Below are 4,768 nucleotides of genomic sequence, written 5' to 3' on the forward strand. Positions count from 1 at the left end.
CACACACACACACACACACACACACACACACACACACACACACCTCCAGGCTGAGGCTTCGTTAAAGAAACAGATGATGTGTGGAGAGGTGGGTGTGAGCATGTGCTGCTGGGTGGGTTTATTTTTTTCCCCACGATTAAATCAAGTGTTACAGTAAGAAAAAAAAAACACATAATTCGTACACTTGTTCTCTCTGGGGAAATGTGATGGATAAGCAAACAGGGTTGAGATGTTATTTGTAAACCAGAATCTGATCATTTCCGGTGTTTGAACCTTTGAGCTCATCCGTTTGTCACCTTATGAATGAAATGCTTTAATGACCAGGTATGTATTTGATTTAAAACCACACRTAAAAGTGAAAAACAAAACCTAAAATCAGATTTGAGTCACATCTGAGCCACCAGAYGTCCCAGCTTTATTAACATCGTCCAGAACCCATAAAACTAGAACTGAGTGTGGCCTTAGTTCTTCAACAACAGGAGTTTTTTTATTTAAAAGAGACCAGATTGATCTGATTTCCTTCTTTCTAGTTTCTTTCCTTCTTCTGTGCAGACCCATTTGTCCTTTCCATCAGCCMGTCCCGTTCCTGGGGCTCAGCAATTGTTCTTGTTATTGTTGAGGAGTGCGCAGGGGGCTTTGTGTCAGAGCGTTTGATGATGAGATGGTGAAAAATGAGGCAGGTGGCGGCAATTTATCAGCGCTCGAGAGGCACGCGGCGGCACTCCGGCAGAGGGAGGCGAGGCAGAGCAAGACGCATCGCTGAGGGTTTTTCTGCGTCATGATGAAACGCACAAGATACAAGATTTCTCCTTCACTGCATCAGACGGACAGGAGGGAGGACAAACAGAGAGGGGAGGGACGAGATGAAGACGAGGGTCTTTTCTGCCATCTGAGGGACTTTCAGAAACTACCCCCCAGTTCATCCTGGGGACTCTTTTAAGTAATGTATGATTTAATGTAAGATTTGTTCTTACACAGTGTTTACATGGTATTTACAGAGTATTTACATGGTATTTAAATTGTACGTACTTGGTATGAAATGGGTAGTTACTTGGTTTAAATGGGTAATTAATTGGTTGGAATCTGGTATTTAGTTGATTTTAACCTAGTACATAATAGGTACAAACCTGGTAGTTACTTGGTACATACCTGGTACTTAATTGGTACAAACCTGGTAGTTACTTGGTACATACCTGGTACTTAATTGGTACAAACCTGGTAGTTACTTGGTACATACCTGGTACATAATTGGTACAAATCTGGTAGTTACTTGGTACATACCTGGTACATAATTGGTACAAACCTGGTAGTTACTTGGTACATACTTGGTACATACCTGGTACTTAATTGGTAAAAAAAACTGGTAGTTACTTGGTACAAACAGGGTACCTTATTGGTTTGAATCTGGTACTTAATTGGTAAAAATACATGTACTTAATTGGTATAAACCTAGTACTTACTTGGTAAAAACCTGGTACTTGGTATTKAACTCTTACTTCTCAGTTATTTGCATCATATTTACTTAGTATTTTGTACTTACATGAAACCTGGTACATATTGGGTACATAATTGGTACAAAGTACCAGGTATATATATCCAGTATGTACAAAGTAAATCTTAGGCACATAACAAACCCATTGTGTGCCTTGTACGTACCCAGTAAATACCCAGTGTGCTACCAGTACAAACTCATGGTAATACAACCTGTTTTTATGTATTTTTACCTCAGTTTTTTCTGCTGCAGATTTAGTTTTCAGATTTGTTGATAAAAACAGGAACCAGAACAGAACCTGGGGATGAAGAGGAGGAGAAAGTCTTTGAGTTCTGTCTGAACTTCACCTCTCRCCTCCTCCGATTCTTTCACTTTCCAACCATTTCCTGATTTATCTCCTCACCCATCATCTCTGCTCTGAACCCCTTTCAATCAGCATGCAGACTCACACCAACACTGTACCAYCCTGATACTTTTTGACCTTTTTCTAATTTATCTCCTTACCTATCCCCTCCTCCTCCAACGCCCCAGCCGAGTGCATGAGCAGTGAAACACACACAGCCTGTTACTGTACGATGTCAGCTCAGCTCCATGCCTGTTTCTGCCTCAGGCTTAACACTCTCCACTGGGAGGGGCGCAGAAACACACATCACTGAGGCACCAAGTTAAAAAAAACACTGAAAACTTGGGAAGGAAAAAAAAAGTGCCAGAGTCGTGTAATTATAAAAACCTCAGAGCTGCCTTTCACAAGCTGAAAATCRCCAGTGACTCCATCTGTTATAAAAAAATAAATAAATCCATAATGTGCCAAAACTTTCATCTGAATGCCAGAAAAAGGAGGAGTCGAGCAAAACAGCTAAGASAGGAAAAGAGATAATTATTTATAGAGAACAAAGAAAACTTGATGAAGGCRAGTTGGTGAACAAATGACTGAGAAATCAGATTAAACAGGAGAAAAGAGACGAGAAAAAAGCTGCAGGGATTCAGAAAACAAATCACTGTAATCCCAGCTTCAGATTCAACATGAAATTTAATATTTTCTGTTTTTTGTTTAAGCAGCACAAACAGACACCAGAGAATAAAACTAAAACCTTATACTGAAAAAAGGAGACAASTCTCAGCTACTACCATGMCGAGTTTTAGCTTGAAATCTGTAAAACTGACMGTTAGTCATTTGTGTTTAGCTGTGGTGACCATGTGGACGGACCCATTATTAATGTACAATAATATGTAAATAAACATCCTCTGTACTCTGAATGAACCACACCTCCAGCAGCACTCAGGYCCTTGTACCACCATGAGTTTATAATAAGACCGGCTCCCAGCAGAGCTCATCGGACCAACCTTGGGTCAACAGCCTCCCCAACGTTCTCCTTGACATTTCAGAAATGTTCCGTAAAGGGCAGTGGAGTTTGGATAACAGCACGAAGTTRACTGAACCTGCCTCAGTAATTGAAAGTGAATTGTTTCTGGATATTTTGAGATATCAGTGGTCTTTTTTCTGGGTTTAAGTTTGTTTTTTTGTGTTTTTCTTGTGGGATGACCTGCCTCTCCATCTCCATGACAGCCATCACGTTCAGACGACAAAAATACTTTTGGAGACCAAACACAGTAAGTTAAGATCAAAGTTAAAAGTTATAAAAGGCTTGCTGTAAGCTAAAAGAAGTGAAATGATAGCTAATAGCTAAAAGTCCCAAAGGTCAAAACAAACAAAGGGATAGCTAAAAGGTAAATGTAGCAGAATGCTACCTAAAAGCTACGAGTATTATAAAAATTGTAAATTAAGATAGAAGATAAAAGAAGCAAAAGAGTAGCTAGAAGCTAAAAGTGCCACAAGACTGGCTAAGGGCGAACTGAAACAAAGGGATAGCTAAATGCTTAATGTAGCAGAATGCTAGTTAAAAGCTACAAGAAATATAAAAAGACAAAAACTGTAAGCTAAAGGGTAGCTAAAAGGTAAAAATACCACAAGACTAGCTAGAAGCTAAACAATGGACTAGCTAAATGCTGAATGTAGCATAATGATAGCAAAAAGCTAAAATTAGCAATGAAAAACAAAAAGCGATCAATTACGCTGAAGCAGATGTTTCTGAAGGACTTCAAAAGACCAACACATCTCTTCGAGGAAAATACTTGTAAATAAAATCCAATATCTTGAAATACATAAAAGCTACATAACTAAAAGCCAACACTTTGATGAGCTGAACWTTTTGACATACAAATGCTAAAATAGCACAAAGAATGCAGAATCAGTCTGATAAGTAAAGACGCAGAAAATAAAAAGAGCAGATGTGCAGGTGGAACAGAATCAAACTGCAGCTGAATAATCACTCTGTTATTCAGCAACACTTCCATCAATAATAGAAGTTAAATCCAGAAGCAAACAGCGTATCACTGCTCTAAGTACTGACAAGCTTTTATCTTCTTCTGTTCGACTCCTTTTGTTTTCTGTCTTCCAGACATCGATTTTTCCACTCTGTGSTCTCCCTCTGCAGCCGCCATGCTTYTGTCTTCTGYTGGGATCTTCTCTCCTGCTGCTCCATCTTTTATCTTTCTCCTCTTTCTCTGACAGACATAGAAACTCTGTTTCTCTCGCCCTGCTGCCCAGGGACGCCTCAGTCCACTGCCCAAACACTCGCTGCCCACAAAAATCTACTGCACTGAACTCAGACCCACATTTCACAGGCGATGGCTGAGCTTGTCTTGCTGTATTTTAAATATTAATGTTTCTAGAACATGTTTAGAAATAGAAACTTCTTTTAATCTGTTGGCCACTTCCACCCACACCGTACCCTCAACTCATATCTTACCCAACTCAGATACTATTACCTCAGCTCGTATTGTACACCCCTCAGCTTGTATTGTACCCCTCAGCTCGTATTGTACACCCCTCAGCTTGTATTGTACACCCCTCAGCTTGTGTTGTACCCCTCAGCTTGTATTGTACACCCCTCAGCTTGTATTGTGCCCCTCAGCTTGTATTGTACCCCTCAGCTTGTGTTGTACCCCTCAGCTTGTATTGTACACCCCTCAGCTTGTATTGTACACCCCTCAGCTTGTATTGTACCCCTCAGCTTGTATTGTACCCCTCAGCTTGTATTGTACCCCTCAGCTTGTATTGTACCCCTCAGATTGTATTGTACACCCCTCAGCTTGTATTGTACCCCTCAGCTTGTATTGTACCCCTCAGCTTGTATTGTACCCCTCAGCTTGTATTGTACCCCTCAGCTTGTATTGTACCCCTCAGCTTGTATTGTACCCCTCAGCTTGTATTGT

The sequence above is a fragment of the Austrofundulus limnaeus genome, unplaced genomic scaffold (assembly GCF_001266775.1).
Source record: "Austrofundulus limnaeus strain Quisiro unplaced genomic scaffold, Austrofundulus_limnaeus-1.0 Scaffold300, whole genome shotgun sequence".
Classification (NCBI taxonomy): Eukaryota; Metazoa; Chordata; class Actinopteri; order Cyprinodontiformes; family Rivulidae; genus Austrofundulus; species Austrofundulus limnaeus.